Source organism: Pelecanus crispus, chromosome 12, assembly GCF_030463565.1.
Source record: "Pelecanus crispus isolate bPelCri1 chromosome 12, bPelCri1.pri, whole genome shotgun sequence".
Lineage (NCBI taxonomy): Eukaryota > Metazoa > Chordata > Aves > Pelecaniformes > Pelecanidae > Pelecanus > Pelecanus crispus.
The window spans coordinates 16,621,951-16,641,170 of NC_134654.1; positions in this window are offsets into that span (position 1 = coordinate 16,621,951).

A 19,220-nucleotide genomic window follows, 5' to 3' on the forward strand; every position below is an offset into this window, starting at 1 on the left:
CCACAAGGAATATAGACAGGTTTAAAAGGCTGTCAGACAAATCCATGGCAGAATAATACCCTCAGGGCTATTAGACACACTGATGCAGCTCCCTTCTGAGGAGATCTCTGAAGCTCAGCCTGGCTGAAGCCTGAAGGCATGTGAGGAACTGTGTATTGCTGTTTTCCTCCTCTTTCCCTAAGAACTGCAGCTGGCTGCTATCTAGACACATCCCAGGCTTGTTTGTTGGGACCATGGCGCTCTAATGTGCCCGTCCTCCTTACTGCCAGGGTATTTCATACTCAAGAGGCAGGCTGAGCACCCTTAGAGGGCTTGCAGACTTTCTGTGGAGTGAGTGTCTTTTCCTCCTATGACATGAAGGGACATTCAGGCACTGGTTTTGAAAGGAGCAGGAACTACCTGAGAACTGTGTTGGGACTCCCCCCGCAGAGCTGGGGGTCTTCACCCTGGAGTCACTCAGGTGCCCTTCAGCCCTTTCCACTTGATTTTGGTTTCAGCACAACGACTCTGAGCTGAGTCCCAAAGTGGACCCTCCTGCTTCTGTGCTCTCTCATGTCCCTGCGCCCCTCTCTCTCAGCTTCTGTTAATTGAAAGCCAGACTTGCAGATAGCAAATGATTTCTAGGTGCTCACAACCCTAACACTACCTTAATTAAGTTATTTGGATGAGAATTGCCTTAGGCTGTTAGTTCTTCTTAATGAGACCAGACAAGGGGATGGGTAGAATAGGCCATTAGACATGATGTTCTGAGATAAATCTTGGCCATAGCCCAGGTGAGTGCACCTTTGCACCTCAGATTTCCCGTGCTTTTCTCTCCCAGGACTGACAAACCCCGTGTCACAGGACAGATCAGCTAAAAGTCTTGTTCATCTGAAGGCTTGTTTCCAGTCTATCAGTTGCAGTAATAAAAGCTATGACCTCTGCTGACAAATCCTTTTTCTGGAAAAATAGCAAAACTTTACTCATACTAAAGGGGGATGAGACACGTTGATAGACACTGACTACTCCTCATGTTTTTAGCAAGCAGAGCAAGACTGTTAGTAAATGTTATAAACCACAAAAGCTATTGGAGTAAATCTTAACTGTGATGGAGTGATCAACTGTGGGATGAGTTCCAGGGACAAAATGCTATCAGCACAGGCAATGTGTTTCTTTTCCTGTCAGAAGAGCAAGCACGTATCTCCCTTCCCATCCCCCCAAAACAGCCAGATGTTTCATGATGCACAACCAATAGGTCTTTTCTAGTTTTACTAACTCCAGGATAATGATGGTCTCTTTATCCTTATTTTTCTCCAGCAAAACAAACAAAAAAAATACATGTTTAAAGTTGTGCTTTAAAGTCCCAGGATACTTTTTCTCCTCCACCCTTTATCCCCAAGCCTCAGCCTCACACCAGGTCATTCTCTATCTGCCTGCATTTATTTCTCTATTTATGTTTTAAGAAGATGCATTAATTGTTCAGGGATTCTTCAGGAAACAGGAGAGGTAGTAATTTGATTTACAAAATTCATTTGCTCAAAGTTGCAGGCCAGCAGCTTTTCCCCAGCTCTGTGTGTCACAGCTGCTGTCCATCTGGGACTGGAGGAGTGGACTAAGGGATGTGTGGAGAGGGGCAGTTGTGAGCGCATACACACATGCTGCTGACCAATTTCCCCTTTGTATTTAGCAGCAAAGATCCTGGTTTAAGCTCCACTACTGGATCAAAGAGAGACAGGTTCGGGGGGAGAGGAAGAGCGCAAAGTGTGCAAGAGGAGCCTCTCTACCCCAGGGAAGACAATGCTGAAGGACAGACCCCTCTTTCCCCACTGAGAGATGTCTCTTGCTCTCCTTACAACACAGTTGTAGCAACCAAGGTCTTGCTGGGGAAGCCTCCATTGGAGGCTCCACAGAAATAGTGTCCACATGTTGATGCTGGTGCTGGTCAAGGCTTCCCTTGGGTCATGATGATGTCCCTCTGATGGAGTTGCATCAGCTTATGACTGGGTAAAATTTAAGTGAGGAAAAACCAGATGTGCCACTGAGGCCCTCATCTCTGTGCTCAGAGTACCTGGGGCTCCTGCAAATGGCTCCTGGAAGTGGCAAGCCAAGAGCTCAGACTCCTGCCACCAGCAGCTGTGCTTCCTCCTCCCAGAAGATGGGAGTGGCTCTGGGCCAGGCTGAAAAATAGCAATGCACTCAAGAACACAAGAATATTGCTGGGACAACATAAGCATATGCAGGCTTAGCAGCTGGGAAACACCTGGATCCTGGAGTGGGGGTTTGGAGACACACAGTTAAGTATCTCCAGCTCTGCTTGAACACAGCACAAAACACCTTCACCCTGCCAGAACTGCATCAAGCCATGCATCCACCACCAGCCCAGAGGAGGATCTGGCCTGTTAGCACAAGCCCCTGCTCAGTTCTGACCAAGCAGCGCTGAGCAAGGGAGAACCTGAGCTGCAAGGGCTGTGGGAATGAGGGGTGACTTCTGTCACTCTCTGCTCTGGTCTTTTAAGATGCGGAGCCAAACCTCAGGTGGTGTAATTCAGGACTATGTGACCTGTCCTATTTATTCCTTATTAAGCTCCCACTTGGTTAGCAATTTCCTACACGGCTCATGGCCATGGCTGCTTTGACCTTCTCCATGCTACCAGACAGTCACACACTCCTTCCTCTTGGGGACCCTGGATGTTCAAGTCAGTGCCACTGGTCAGGAGTTGGAAGCACCCATTGGGCTGCATGCTTTGTAGGATGGTCGGGGGAACATCCCCTCCTGCCCTGCAGACAAAGTGGCTTTGGGACAGTGAGAGCTAAGGCAGCAGTTGCTGTGCTGTCTGGAGGCGGTCACTGCCTGTCCAGTCCTGCATCCCCATGTGTGGTGTCTCTCAGGGCTCTGTCCCCAGCAGCTCCCCACACTCTCCCTGCCCACATCATCAGTGCAAACCTTGCACAGTTTGAAGGCCTCGATATTTATACAGTAATTAGTCCCTCCTGTTATTCTTTACTCATCAGCTCTTTATTAGAGAGTTCCCTTTTATACACACACAGATTTGTCCCCTTGGCACTTGCTTTGTTCTGTTATGAGAGAGATTATATCAGCGTGTTGTTCCCCTGTTTACAGATGTGTTGTAATCCTAACTGCTTCACTTAAGTGTTTAATGAAGGTATTTACTCTAAATTATTTGCTGGGATTTTCTTCTACAGCTGAGGGATAAGAAGAGGCTGGAGAGCATGCTATTTCATTCCAAAGATTTATACTAATTGATATTTTATATCAAATGGAGGAGACTTAACTGGCCAAAATGGTTGTTACATCTGAGTCAGTGGCTTTGCTTGGAGGACTGAAGCTGCTGGATTTTGTTTCAGAAACTGACGGGGATGCTTTGTGCTCAAGTAACAAATCCTCACATGCAGCCACAGCAACAGCAGGCACAACAGAGGTGCAAATTAGCCATTACACACCTCCCAGGGCCTCCATAGGGCAGGGTAAATGCCCAAGAGTTCTTTGGCATAGTCCATCCAGGGTGTCATTCACAACACCGGGGAACACTTGGAAAAGTTGATGCCACCACATGTAGAGGTGGATGCCAGCTGGAAATGGCACTGTTTTTATGCATGTGCAGCTGATGACAGCTATGGGACAGCTCTGCTCTTCATGTTTCTCAAGCCAATGGCACATGTCTGCAGTGGAGTTCGATGCAGCTGCAAACAGCCAGCGCTGCTTCCTCAGCTTGACCTGCACCCTCCTTACCTCTGGAGATCAGAGCCCCCACCCGTGGAGGACACCCAGAGCCCCTGGCAGGAGGGGTGATGGGCTGCCCCCATGCTCAGGGGAAGGTTGTGTGTCTGCCTTGTCTCTGGAGCTTTGCCTCCAGCTCCCCACCAGGCCAGTTCCCCTTTCAACTCTGCCTGCAGGGGGTTCTGGCACTTGACACAGAGTGACCAAGTTGTAGGGCATCACTCCTCGGGGTGGCAGCCAGCCTTGTTGGTGGACAGCAGCTCTCTCCTGGCTCTCAGCAGCTACGACAAGGCTACTGTCCCTGGGTGGTGATGTTGAATCACAGTACACAAGTCCTCAACAGCTCCTGGAAAATGTAACGGAAACTAAACTACACACAGGAAAAAAAGGATCACCCCCTGGCCCTTTGGGCTCCGAAGCAAAGCTAAACCAGTCCTCTAAACCACAGCATCCAGCAGCAATGGGGCTGTTACCTCCTCCAGAGCACAGTGCCAGGAGAGCTGCACTCTGCCCTTCATACACCTGGGCACCCTGCAACGCATGGCTTCCCCAGCACACTCTCAAGGGCCTCCCAGACATCGCCTGACACACTCCATACAAGTGTCATCACAGGCTTTTGACTAACAAGAAGGTTCAGCCAAATGGCAAACCATTCAGAGGCCACGCACAAGCAAAAAGAGGATTACATTTGTTGATGAGTAAATGCTTGTGCTAAGAATAGCTCCTTCCAGCTTTGCTGCTCACCTACCTTATCCTGCTCCAATTACCTAACTTAAATTACTCCAGCTCTTCCTTCCTATCTCTATGATCTATTTTCTACCTCCTTCTGGTTTCTCTTTGATTTCACCGTATATTTTAACATACTAGATTCATTTATCTTTGGAAGTGTCTCTCCTCACAGAAAGACTGTATACAGCATCTCTATATTCATGTTACTTCCATTTCCAATCCACTCACAGCTAGGCTTTGTGGCACATACAGATGCTGGCAGCACACTAGCTATATGCATAATATATTCAGCCCAGGAAGCACTTGTTCCTGAATGAAACTTACTGTCCTGACCCCATTCCCATCTCTTTCAGCAGATAGGTTTGAGGAGGAAAACTACAGTCTGAATTCCTGAGATATGTCCTCTTTGAAAATCAGGCTCAGCCATTATTTCCCAGAGCTCCTCTTTCAATGCTGTCTGTGAGTGAAATACCTGTTCTCAGCTCAGGTGCATAGAACTATGGCTTTTGCTGTCACTCTCAGTGGCAGGGCTAGTCCAATGGTGCATTTATCTAATTTCCTATTTTGATAGGAAAAAATATAGACAAATTTTGGTGCAGCTGGAGCCAAAAAACAATTCTGCTCCAGGTACGACACCTAGAATGGATCTTCCTTTCTTCTCCACAAGTCCTTTCCATTGTCAAGGTCAGGAGCAGAAGAAGTTAAAACAATCCAGGTACCAAACCAAAAGCTTTCCCCTTCTCTCTGTTGTTGCTCACACTGAAGAGCCCAGGACACCACAGTGAGAGGCTGCAGCATGACCCATTAGATGGGTTCACGGTTAGAAAGTCTCCAGCACACTCACGGTGAAGGAGAGCAGACCAGAAAGGGACATCCTCACTACCTAAAGGTCTTTGACTTATCTTGGTCTGGCTGCCTTGCTCAGCCCTGGCCCTGATTCTCTACAGTACCTAGGGGGGCACAGGAACAGCACCTGGGACTGGCCCAGGAGGTAAGAGTGGGGGACCTTCCTTTAAATTCAGGGGAGGTGGGTCTGTAGAAGAGCTGGGAGCAGAGTTTGTAGGGTCACGAGCACTAATCTCAGCTATCCCCCTTCCCTGAGCACCAACAAGGTCTGGAAGGACAGCCTCGTGGAGAAGGGGTGAGCTGGTCTCCTAGGTGCCACCCTCCCCTCTCTCACAGTGTAGCAGCAGCTCAGCTGTCCCTTTGCAAAGCTTCAGTCATCAGCAGTGCCATTGATTCCCCAGGCACATGTGTGAGAACCTGCACAGTCTGGGCTAGGGCACGTCCTCCTGCAAGATGCCTGAGAAGGTTTCAGCTCATCCAGATGGAGATCTAGTTGAAGCAGGTCTCCAGGACTCCCTTGATGGGTGAGGGAAAGACATCCCCAGACAGCTGTCTGCAACCCTCTGTTGGAGGGGTGAAATTCCTTCTTGGAGGTACCTGTGTCTGGCAGGTGTCTATGGAGACAGGTGCATGGCATGGGTAATTTAGGCTGGACATAGCTTTCAGCTCCAAAGCTGGGAATCAGGGAGCCACCATCTGTACCCCGTATGTCAGGGGGCATAAAATCAGGGAATGATACACAGGGCTTCACTGTGAACAGGTGGAGATACCTATCTCTGATCTTTGAGACCCTCTCATCTCTTCTTACTTCTCATCTCCTGCCTTCTCTGGTGCCCATAAGGCTTTTCTCTGCCCCCCTGAGCTGCAGTATGAACCATGAGCTGCCATGGGCATAGCTGCAGCACCAAGCCTGTGCTAAGCACCATCTTCCAGGGGCCCAGCTGGGCTTCCAGCAGCTCCCTGGCTCCCTGGTTAACCCCCTGCCACTCTTTAACACAGCCTCCCACATGGCTGGAGGAAGCAGCTCCTCTGCAGGCACAGGCAGTTTTCCTGAGATGTGTTTTAAATACTGGCTGGAGAAGGAGGAGAAGCAGAGGCTGTGCTGGGACCATGGGGACCTCTGGGCTGGGAGTGGGGTGGGAGAGGGACGGGAGCAGAAGGTGAGTGGTCTGCGAGCGGGCTAGGAGTGGGGTGGGAGCGGAATGGGAAAGGCTGAGAGCAGGATGGGAGCGGGCTGTGAGCGGCCTAGGAGCGGGGTGGGATCGCGATGGCTGCGGCCGCGAGTGGGCCCGGAGGCGGCGGCCCGCGGCGGGCACCGCTAGAGGGCAGGGACACACCGCCAGGGCGGCGCGGCACGGCCCGGCCCGGCACGGCCCGGCACGGCACGGAGCGGCACGGCACGGAGCAGCATGGCACGGCACGGAGCGGCACGGCACGGCACGGAGCGGCACGGCACGGAGCGGCACGGAGCGGCACAGCACAGCCCGGCAGGGCACAGCCCGGCACAGCCCGGCTCGGCACGGAGCGGCACGGAGCGGCACGGCACAGCCCGGCTCGGCACGGAGCGGCACGGCCGTCAGCCTGCCAGACCTGCACAGCCCCTGCCGCTGCCTCTCTCCACCCCAGCCCCCCAGGCTAGAGCGTCTCCGGCGCCACTCCCCTCTCCTGCAGTTTAGGAGCCGACCGCGCACAAGCGTCCCCACCAGCCCTGCACCAGCGTGCAGACGAAAGTGGGTGAAGGGCCGCTGAGGACAGGGGACTACAGAGGGTGACCCTGAACAGCAGCTGCATGCTCAGCCTCTCTGTGTTCTCTCAGCTGCTCTCCTGAGCCACCTGCCCCCTCTGAACCCTCAGCACAGCAGGAACCTCAGCACCAGGACCAATGGGCTCGTCCAGCCACAGTCCTCCAGATGCCTTCTAAGAAATCAGTGGGGAAACTGAGGCATGCTCAGATATGCCCTGAAAGCCTCTGCAATGAGGGCTACAGGTTCCCAGCGCACCACAAAAGTTGGGGAGTGGGGATCTCCCTCCTCAGGTATCTGCCAGTAGCCATGAGGCAGCCACTGCCATAGTGCCAGCTTTTCCTGTTGTGCGGGCACACCTTGGAGTGACAAGTTCCCCCTGATGCTCTTCTCTGAGCTCCTCATGATGGCAGACCTGAGCAGGAAATATTGTCCCTCATGCAAATAGCTTTGATGTGTCAAGGACTTCCCTGTTCTGTAAGGTTTTTGCTAACAAGTCCCACTGGTATCCAAAGCTGACAGAGACAGTGGGACCTACTCCCCAGAATGAAGTTTTTAGCCAGTTTCAGAGTGTTCAACCCCAATTCCATCTTCCTGCACCCTAGAGTGTGCCCCTTCACAGTGTACTTAAGCAAGGCTCCCCAGCCTCCTGCTGGAGATTTTCCACTGCAGATCCATAAATATTTGCTCCTTTAAAGGCATCTGCTCTACCCTACAGCTCAACTCCCTGGGCAATGCTCCTTCAAGGAGGAGACAACCGCTATTCCTCAGCAAGGGGTGTCCGGGCTCATGTTCTTGCCAAAAGGCAGAGAAATGAGAATTTTCTGATGGAAAACCAGTTATTTGGGACAATTCTATTCAACTCTGCAGGCTGGAAACATCACTTGCTGCAAAATTAGCAGGTCCCTGTCAAGCAGCCAAGGGATTACTGCTTCTTTTCTTGCTAGAGCTCTCTAGTGTTTGATCCCACTCCATCCCTCCTATCTAGTGCTTCACACACTCTCTGCCTTTCATCTCCTGGTGATAGTGTGATCCAGGTGCCTTGGACTCATTCCAGTCTCAGCGGGACATCCGGATAGGAATGGCTGACGTTGGGCACCAGTCCCACCGCAGCAAGTGTTTCCTTGTCTACTTTGGACAGCCCTAACTGTTCACAGCACTCACATAGGCAAACACCTCCCCAGACTGAAAAGTGACTGTTGCCCTCAGAAATCCCCGTTTCCCCCAATGAATAGCTGTATAATGTGCCTTTTTATATTTTTCTTTTGCCTATGGCTGATGCCGTGATTTTGCTCCACTAGTGGGCAATTGGCTGTGAATGATGACCATGGAGACACATAGACACAGCAGGTGGTGGAGGAAGCTTTGCATTGCATGTTGTAGGAAAGTACTTGCACAACCTCACTCTCAAGGTACTGCAAATGGAGCAAAAAGACCCTTTGGTGTATGAGGACACTGAGCCAATATGTTAAGATGGCCTTCTTGAGGCCCTGGCTGCAGTCTGCTGCTCAGGGGCACACTCACTGAGCCATGTGACCAAAAGGCCAAGGTTTAAGGCTCTTAAGAAATCCTGAGCCAGAAGTGTCTCTGAACCATGGTAGCAAATCCATCTGGTCTCCAGAAAAGCCAGCCCTGAACCTTAAGTTCTCCCATGTGACTCATATCCCACCCATCTGCTTCCAGGTCCTGCTTCCCAAGTAGAAAGGCAGAGCTGGTGGTTTGTCACACCTCATTCACAACTGGGAAGAGGTGAGGGCTTGGTGATCCCCTCAACAGCTTGACTTCCTTCTCATTCACATTGCCCATCTGAAACCAAGGCATGAAACCGGAAGCTGAGCTTTTACCAAACAAGACAGCTTCAATCTGAGGGAAAACCAAAGCACCAGCAGCACAGGGTGGACCGGTACCCTGCACCTGAAGACCAGGGGGCCAAGGGCTCCCTCCTGGTATCATTTGCACAGTATGTACTATGCGTGTGCCATTGTCATGCTGTCATTCTTAGGAGCAAGCTGCAGGGACAGGCAGTCACCCACCAAATACCCACAGCTTTCTTAGAAAATCCCAAGTCATTCCTGGGATGATCACAGTGCAGGACATAGCAGAAGTGACCAGCTAGTCACACACTGCTTGTACAGACCTGTAAAACCTGTGCAGGCTGAAATCAAACACAACCCATGTGATTTATGAATGAGGTTATTGACCAAGGAGGACTGTAACATTTCACTTGTGTGGCTGTAGAGTAAGCAGCAAGTGGCTCTGGAGGTGAAATCCAACAGCCCTGCAAAACTAGAAGATTCTACATGAGTATGCAGTCCTGCAAATACTGAGCTTGAAACCAACTGAAACCACTCCTCTGGATCATGCAGAAGGAGATGTGCATAGCTTGAAAGACCAAGGTCTAGGTGTCACTTCTTGGCAGAGACCTGATACTGAGAAGGTCTCAGCACCCTCAGTGATGAGAGGAGGACTTGGTAAGGATCGGCCGTTTTTACAATAAGCAGAAGCCCATAGAATTGGCCTGTGTGAGCTCACTTAAGCAACAGAGGGGAGAGCAGCCCCCAGTTCCATCTGGTGTGGTGGGGTGGCATCATTCAGAAATGGCCAGAGGACTACAGAGTTTCTAGAGATAATACAGCACCCAGTATTTGGAGATACTGAATATTTATTGAATCTTCTTCAAAAAAGAATATTGCTTGCTTCTTGTTTGCTCTCATGGGTTATCTCACTGGTAACATAACCTCTCCACATCTGAGCACCGCTACCATCCACTCCTTTAACATTAGAATAGAAGTCTTCACAGCCTTTGGGAGCATGCAAAGGAATTCCAGCTCTGCTGGTAATCCAGCCTCTGGTGAATATTGGATTTCTGCTCACTAGATGTTTTAAAACCCCACACTCCAAATACTCACTTCCCAAACCTTAATGACAATAAAATTACATTAAAATACACTAACACCTGGGAAAAAGAATCATGATAAAGGTCACTTTTATTTAAAAGGTACTAGTCACTGTTTTGTTTAACTCTTAAAGGATCATTTAAAAATGCACAGAAGAAATCTGGATTTGAAAGAGCTTCTTTCATAACACAAAGGTTTTAATGTGAATTCCATCAGCTGTGCAAAATTTAACCTGTTCCTGGCTGGGATGGCCAGCAGTGGTTGCCCAGGCTTCACCAAAATGTCTACAATAGGACTTCTCTGTGTTGGAGGGCAGAGAAGGACAGCGGTCTTGTTTCTGAAAAGATATCAGAAGCTTGTTTTGTGTCACATTGGAATGAAAAAGTGTCTATTTAAAAATAATATGTGAAGAAAATTCCCTGCTTTTTTAAATTCTAGCTTTCTTGGAATTTTTTTTTTTTTTTTTTTTTCTGCTTTGGTTTCAGTGCCACTTTTCTAAAGCTTGCATCATATTTTAACCAAACTGGGATGACTATTGTCCTTCTAGACTCTGTGGGTATTCAATGATAGAAGAGATCCTCGAGTCATCATTGCAGAAAGGCATTGGTCTTCCTGCTGATGCTGTGTCACATTCACTTGCCCTGTGCAGATGTCTCAGACAGCTGTGGGCAACATCACGTGTGGGTGACTGAATCCCTCCCCACACAGCCAGGCAGAGCATTTCCACATCACCAAATGCATTTCCAGCAAATTGAGACCAATTTCAAGCATTGCCTCAATTCTGGTCAGTCACAAATGTGACAGACATTTTCCGACCACTGCTCGTCATGATAAGCATGTGAAGGAAACTGCCTGGAGCAAAGGACACCTTCCTTCCCACAGGCCCAACTTCACAGCCTTCACTTTCTTTCAGCACAGCTTCCTGCCTGTATTTGCATCCCAAAGAGCTCAGAGGTAGAGGCTCATTGTATCGGGCAGTACGGCTTTCGGCTTTCCGACAGCAAGGCTCATTGATCCAGCAGCATCTTCTCTTCCTTGTCAAGGCTCCTGCATAATGAAGAGTTCTTCCCAAGGAGCTGTCACCCTCACAGCAGAGGAGACATAGTGGGTATTTTAGAGGATGGGGTTACAGGAACACATCTCAAGGTTCTGGGAGCTGTGCCTGTAGAGAGTGCCCTCCTCAGTGCTGGAGGGTGGTGCTCTGCACCATCAACATCCTAGCATAGATGTACCAAAGTGACCTACTCCACAAGGTCAGGGATTGTCATAGATCTATGCCGAGCACAGCCAGAGTGGTCCAAGATGTCATTGTTCCTCTCCCAGACACCACACCCCACTCCTTGAGACATGCTAAGTGATCATGTGAGTACAGCTAAGTTATTTCACAGCAAAGAGGGGGGAGCTACTCATCAGCTTTTGTTCCTTCAGATGTGAAGAGTAGGCTGCTCCTAAAAGTCCAGTTCTGGGTTGTGGCCCTTCCCAAACATGCCAAACATGCCTGGCTCCTCCACAGCCACAGGACGTGAATCAAGGCAGAGTCCTAGGAAGAGATGAGATACACAGAGATATGTGTGTCCAAATCACGGTCTTCATCAATGAAAGCAGCACCAGAGATGAAAGTTTAGTGCAAGTACTGGATCCCAGCCACTGGGCTGTGTAAGTATCCTGACAGCTAGATGGATGGAGCAGAAAGAAACTTCTGGGAACTGATCTGTGATATGAGAAAACATAAGCACAGCTGTCTTTTATCTCTGTGAATCAGTGCCTGAATCATATCACTTGTTGATGGGTTAGATTCAGTCACCCAAACAGGTATCTAGCACTGTTTGAGATACCCTGCATGTCCAGGGACATGAACACGGAGCTGTTGGATATGAAATGATACCTGTGGGGTGTCCATACTCTCCTGGAACAGCAGCAGGTGATACTCCACAGCATCGTAGATGCCTGAGCCTGCCCTGTTTCAGTATTTGAATCCTCTTCCTGATCTTATGTCATTCTCCTGATAAATGTCTGGAGCTTGAAGTTTGCTGAGTGCTGCTCCAGAGGCTGTGGGCATTTGCAAGGTGCTGTGTCAGCAGTGTCACATTCCTGTCCCCTGGTCCCAGGCACTCACTTGCTCCAGGTCAGGTGCAGCTGCTGTGCCCTCAGTGGTCAGAGTGTCCCAGGTGGAACTGGATGGCAACACAGATTTCAACAAAGACTCTTGACCCTCCTCTCAGTCCTCCACCTAGGACTGGCACTTATGGGGAGCGGCAGGTGTTTTGTGCCACACAGTTTTTAGCTCTTTTATCATTGTTGTTAGAAAAGTCTGTAAGAACTAGCAATCAGCTGCCCAGGAGAATTAGAAATAGGCTGGGCCAGGCAAGGCAATTACTGTTTGTATTCTTGGTTATAAATGGGAGATCTCTCTACCTATTAGCAATGCACAATGGATGAAGAAATATCATTTCCCCTCCACTTCTCATTTCAGATTCAGAATTTCTTCTCTATTAGTTATCAAGGTCCAGCCCCTTGGCAGGACTGGCTGACAAATGATCTGTGCAGTAGTCTTGGCAGTGTGGCCAGCCCTCCTCCTGCCTTCCAGCACTGTGTCTCAGGGCCCCACTTCAATCAAAGCCTGGGATGGATGTGATGCTGCAGGCTGAATGCTCTAGGGCAGTGGGAGCTGCCCAGGTCCTTTAATAGAGACGGCTTCTCCCTGCTGCATGACAGAGGCTTCAGTCTCATTAGGCTGAGTGCAGCACAAACAGGGCAGAGCCCTGTGCTGTGTAGGTTGACTCCTTGGGGAGGCTGTCTCCTTGGTGCTACTGGAGCTACTGGTGCTGTAGCTGGTCTTACCTCCCTAGGTAGGGGACACCAGTGCTTGCCAAGGGAGTGATAACCCTGGCTCCAGTCCTCTGCTGGGTTCCACAGGGACTACTAAAGTCTTCCCAGTAATGCTGCCCTTTCCCCTGCAGGATGTTAATCCAGTGCCTGATTTCCCCTGCTCTGCCAGGCATGAGCCTCAGTTTCTTAGTGCTCCAGTTCTATTGATTTTCACTTTTATGACTGAAGCAATTGCTGTTACGCTCTGCTGTGAGCAAATGTCAGCCTGCCCTGCTGACATGGCCCCCACAGCACATCATTTACTGCCGCTTCATGGGCCTCGGCTCCTAGTTAAGCTGGAGCAAGGGTGGGATCAGGCACACTGTCCTCAGGAGAGACCATGTGTCTATGCTCTGCTGGATGTGACAGGACATGCTGTCTTGCTGAGGAAGAAATGAGGCTGTTAATGGTCAGGAGGGGGAATACCAGCAGGGAGGGTTCATCTGCTATTCCCACCACGCCCTCAGCAATTCCGTACTGTATTCTGGAGGAGTGTTGTCCCCAGGAAGGGCTGGGTGAGAATGCATCTGATCAAAGCCTGTCCACAGGTGCACTACGACACTGTCCAAGGCACAGAAACACAGGAGCCAGCACTCCAGCCTCCTTCATGAGTGAGACTTGGACACAGTCTTTGGAGAGGTCCAAAATGCCTCTGCTAAGTTTATCCCTCAGCCCAGGCTACTGCTTTGTTCTTCTTCTCTTTGTGATTTCCTCATCCTCTTGATCCCATACCTTCTCTGTCACATTTGGTGTGGAATTTCCACAAGATCACATTCATAGAGTCTGTTCGGAAGGAGCTTCACCCCGCAATGTCCTTGTGAGGATGCAGACCCTTCCCCTCCAAGCTTGGTGGCTTGTCCAGGTGAGGTCCTCTACTACAAAATAGAGTCACCTGTGCAGGACAGGACTAGAGCCACCCCTTCACACAGGAGGTTAAACAGGCTGGTGACAAGACTTGCCCAGCACCACCAACTGTGGAGGTCCATATGGGAGGCAAAGCCAGCGGGAGGCCATGGACTGGCCCAGGGCAGCCATCCAAGACAGTGCTCAGGGTGAACCACTTGTGAATCTTCTTTTTGCTAAAACATGGAGCTGCATCCAGCCCCGAGTAGCACCGGTAAGCCTTGTTCACCTATGAGCTCAGGCTGTTTCCCTTGTGGCTTTCTGCCCTCTACCACTGACTCTGGCCTGGCTCCCCAAGAAAGGGGATTTCTCCCCATGGCATTGTCACAAGGCAATGGCATGATGCTGAGGGCAAAGCTGTTCAGTGGATCCAGGGTTCAGAGTCTGGCAAATCCCATGGGGACCTTGAGTTTGCTCTCCATCCATGGCAAAACATCACTCAGGGCTGGTCCCCACCCAGCAAAGCACTCCAGCATGCACTGAACTGGAAGCATGTCAATATTACAGGAGAGACCAGTAAGTCTGGAAATTTAAGGGCTGCCAGTGCTTCCTGCTACACAACTCCGCATTCAGCTCCTTGCTCCTCTGCCAGACTTGAATCTTTGGGGCTGAAGTTTTCCATGTTGGGGTTCTGGCACAGGCTGAACCATTCTGTCATGTTTCATCCACGCAACCTAGCTATTTCTGAGACTGGGCTATTTCAGGTCTGTACATGGAGGGATGGTGTGGACCTGCTGTGGGTCTGTAAAGGACAGGCCTGTGACATGCCCAGACAGAGGCACACACCAAGGCTTTGTGGAGCCATCTCTGAAGGGAGAATAGGGAAAAAGCAGTTGTGCTTGTACAGCTTGGGGAGGTCCAAACCTCCTAGTGCCTATTCAAGCCTTGTGGTGAACATGGCTGGGTCTGGAGCTGACTTTGGGTAAAATGGTCAGCAATTGATGACATCTTATGTGTCCATTAAATGCACAGGAGCCACATAAGATTTCTTCTTGGATATCTGGTAGTGAACTGCTCCTGGGATTTCATACCCAGGAGCCTGGGTAGAACTGCATGATCCTTCCTCAAGGGTCCTGGAGAGACCTGGCTTTCTGCAGAGGATGGCTGCCACCATGACAGGAGGAGATGCAGCAGTGCCATGTGCTACACCACATCCCGCGCCTCAGACTCTTTTTCCTTGGAAGAATGTTCTTGGTCCTAGCAGAGGTCTCTGGCTGACACCAGAGGGGTGAGATCTGTCTCAAAATCAGGTCCTTGCTGCAAACAGCATTTCTTTGTCCTGGTGCCAGACTGTCAGGCTTTCATACTCTATGTCCTGTCATCGTTCCTCGGGGCTGGCCTGCCAAATGCCAAATGGTTAAACAGTCTTTTACCTCCCCATTTCTATGATGAGGCTTTGTTTCTCCCTCCCGACAGGGCAGGTCTTTAGCTAAAGTTTGCTGGAAATGCCTGTTTATTTTCACTAGTGGTGCTAGCTGTGACAGGCACCCCCCCGCCCCCCAAGATCGGGGCTGTTAACATGGTGATCACAGGCTTTTCGCGCTCATTTTCGCGCCTGTTACGCTCTGCCGTGCCTGCTGGCGGGCGCACACCTCGCTCAGTCCCGACCGTGCCGCACCCCCGGGGGCCGTGCCCCGGGCACGCACACCCCCGCAGGGGCAGCGGGAGAGGCGGGGCCCCTCCATCAACAGACAGGGCCCACAGCCAATGAGGAGCCTTGGCTCAGAGAAGCTTCTGGATCATGACCAATTATGACCACAGCTCAGGTCCGACCCAGGGTATAAATGGGGTGCCGCTGCAGATCCCCTTGGAGTGGTCTTCTTAGAGTTGGGGGTGTGTGTTTGAAACGTCTTCTCTTGGCTTGGGATGCTGTGTGATGATACTTCCTGGGGTTGAGCGCCCTCACCTCTTTTTTGTGACTGATTTTTTCTGGAGATATCCTTGAATGAGCCTTTGTCCCCCTCCAGGTGAGCAATTGTATCTTCCGGGTGCCCATAAGAGAGTTTCCTCCTTGTGAGTGTGTGTTTACTCGTGTTTCTCATTGGTTTCTGTTGTGTGGTTTTGGCTGTTTTGTGAAATAAACTTGAGCTTGTCCTTTGTTTGGGTTAGTTTTAGTGTACCTTTGTGACACTTGCCCTGCTACCCATAATCACTGGAGAACTGCTTTTATTGCTTCATGATAAGGGCTGCCAAAATTATTCTATCAAGAAAAGCAAAATTGGTTTTTCAGCTGCATTTTTTAACAGATAATGTATGTTTCCTGAGGAAAAAAAACCTTGAAGAAGTTTTCTTTTCACTGAGCAGTATAAAAATATGTGGCTGGATTCTAGCTAAACTATCAAACCCTAAACATCTGTAGTTTCCACTGGGGTGGGGGATTGAAAAACTAACATGTCTGAGGGCTGAGAGCTTGCCCTGAGCAGCTCCAGCTCATCCCACAACTCTCTGAGTAAATACCACCTATAGGGAGGTATTTTGCAGGAGAATGGCAGAAATCATAAAGACTGCTCCTAGCAAAAGTATGTTTCAATATTTGTGGAGAGCACAACTGGGGGGGAGAGCAGGATGAGGAGAAGGGAGAGCATGTAGGGTAGAAAATTCAGGTAGTGAACACAGTTTGCAGCTGTTTGCCCAAGAGCAGAGAAGATAGCCAGGGACCTCTCACCCTCTGCCAGCTTGCAGGCACATCTGGCAGCATGGCTGGGCAGTGCTAGGGCAGATGGCCCAGCCTGCAGGAGGTGGCCACAGTGATCTGTCTCTGTCCACATGCAGGAGAGAGTGTAGCTTTCCTCCAAGAACTAGCAGAGGATGGTTGGCAGCATTGTTTTTACCTTTTCCTTGTCCTCATGCAGAGACAGGATCTGCAGGAACAGGTTGTGAACCTGCTATGTTGTCCTCAGAAAATGGACTAAACATCACCAAGTCAGGACACAAAGGACTGGCCACCCTCTAGTAGTCACGCATGCTTGGGAAGACACCTGCACAGTCATAGAATCATAGAATGCTTTAGGTTGGAAGGGACCTTGAGAGATCATCGAGCCCAATCCCCCTGCAGTAAGCAGGGATTGAACCTGTGAACTTGGTGTTATTAGCACCATGCTCTAACCAACTGAGCTAACCCGGCTGGTCAGACAGGTTGAGGCAGGTATGATGAGCACTTGGCTTCTTTCAGACTGAAAGACATCAGGCTCCCAGATGCCTGCACAAAGCCCAAGTTCATTTGTCTATGCATGGAAATCAACATGCCCTGGGTTAATGAAAGAGCAGCAGAGTGATAAATTCTAGGAGACTCAGGTGACCTGCAGCTTTCCTCTTCAGGGAGAGCAGTTCTCTCCAAGAGGCCATTAAAAGAGCCTCACCTCTGGTGACAGCAAATAAAGACCTGTCAGTGGGTATTTGACTGTGGCAGAAATGACAGCATTTGCCAGGCCATGTGCCAGAGCACAAGACCTCAGTTTAGCTGCTCAGGCATCACTAAGTGGCAGTCATTGAGGGCAACTCATTGACTTGGATGGCTCCAGACATGCATTTCTTGGCATGTCTGGCACTTCTTCCCAGGCATTTGACTTGCTAATTGCATTTAACCTTAGAGCAAACAGCTCATTTAAGTTCTCCAGAGGTGAAGGTTTCCACAGGAAAACTTGTGAGGAGTTGTGCCACAGCAGGAATGGGGACATGTTGCAGTGAATGCACTGACTGTGCTCTGTGCTGCATGGCACATCCAGGCAGCAAAGTCAAATTGCCCCAGAAGGACAAGAACATGGCAGTGGGGTGGAGCCCTGCATGATGTAGCTTCAAGACACCAGCTCACAATCCTTCAGATCAGCCCTGGGACAGGGCTCTCCTGTGCATAAGACACTGGTGAGAATTAAGGAGCAGATGATACTTGGCCACTTGGTACCTTTGCTTCTTCCTTCAAGCTCACCTGTTCCTGGTGCTTCTTCCTGCCCTTGAAACAGTATGCTGGAGGTTGGGAAGGATGAGCATGACTTGAGCTCAAGGTCCTGAAAGGTCAAAATGCCCATCTCCCACTTCCTCATGTCCCGTTGAAATGTGGTGCAGAACAGAGTGCAGAATTCACAGCGTCACTGTGCTAATAACAGAAAATGTGATGGGGCATCCCAGTGATGGGAGTGTGCTGACTGAGAGCAGGATGTCTGGTCCCTAATTGCCAGGCCAGAGCTCTGTTGGTTGGTGCACTGCATGGTTCTGGTTCATTAGCAGACCAGTAAGTAATGTCCTTCCTGGAGCTGAGAGCTTTCTTCACCTCCAGTCCTTTCCTGTGGAGCAGTGCTGCTCAGTTGTTTGGAGGTGCTCCTTTCTGCTCAGAGATGGCTCTGTTCAGCAATGCTTGAGGTGTGATTTGGAAGGTGAGTGCCTCGAGAATCAGGGGCTGTAGGGTGGAGGAGACCTGGCTCCATGAGAACACGGCCTGTTCCCCATCCCACCATGTTGCATCAGCTGCAAAGGACAGGCTATGATCCCCAGAGTCACAGCCCAGGATGGAGCTGGGGCTCTCTGCCTTCACACACACAAACTCTGCAACTTCACTTGGAGAACCCAGAATTGAAATGGTGCCCTCAAACTCTTGTAGCCTACATGGGTCAGCCTTGCATCTTGTAATAATGCATGGGTTTCATTGTGAAACAAAACAGAAGACAGACCCTCAATGAGTCTGGCACTCTGACACCAAGGACCTGTGCAGTGTCTGTTTTGCCTGGAGAACAGTTTGTTCCACTGTCCTAGAGAAGACAAGGAAAACAAATGTCCCAGGGCTGTTCTGCTTAACGTTCTGTATTTAGGAATGGTCATCACTCAATCTAGCAAGGAACATGTTATCATTTACTTGCTGGCAGAGATGTGAGCTTTTGTTTATTGAAAATAAAAACATACATGCTGCTTAAAATGCTTTGCAAAGGTGGCACGAGGGCAAGGCTGGGGAAGAGCAGTATACTTCATCTCTCCTTGATAAATTGCCTTTCACAGTGCTTCTAGCACCTCTCTCTTGCAACAGCCACTTAATAACGTATAGGCGCTGCAGTTCTCTCATTACTGGGAAGGAGGAGAGACATTTCAAAGAACTACAATGTAGCCAGTTCTCAGGGGTTCACTTCCTGGGTTCCTGTAACACAAATTATTGAACACATTTTTCAGCAAAGCCATGGCTTAGGTCACCTTCAACAGCTTTCACTACAAACAAAACCTTAGACACACTTGACAAAAGAAGTAAAAAGGAGGGGAAAGAAAGGGAAATTAGAAACATGGAAATGTAATAACTTTCCATTATGCAAATTTGATTTAATCAGAGATGAAGCTGAAGTGTGATAAAAACATACTTTCATTAAGTTTATGACTTTCAGACTCTATAATACCCCAGAAATGTCAATTATAAGGTTACCATAGTGATACATGGTTACAACTTTGAAGTGATCTGTTTCCTCACAATAAGCACACACTGAAGCTAGGCCAGAACCTGGTTTCTCAGCTCTTTAAATGGGTAAGAAAGAGCCTGCAACT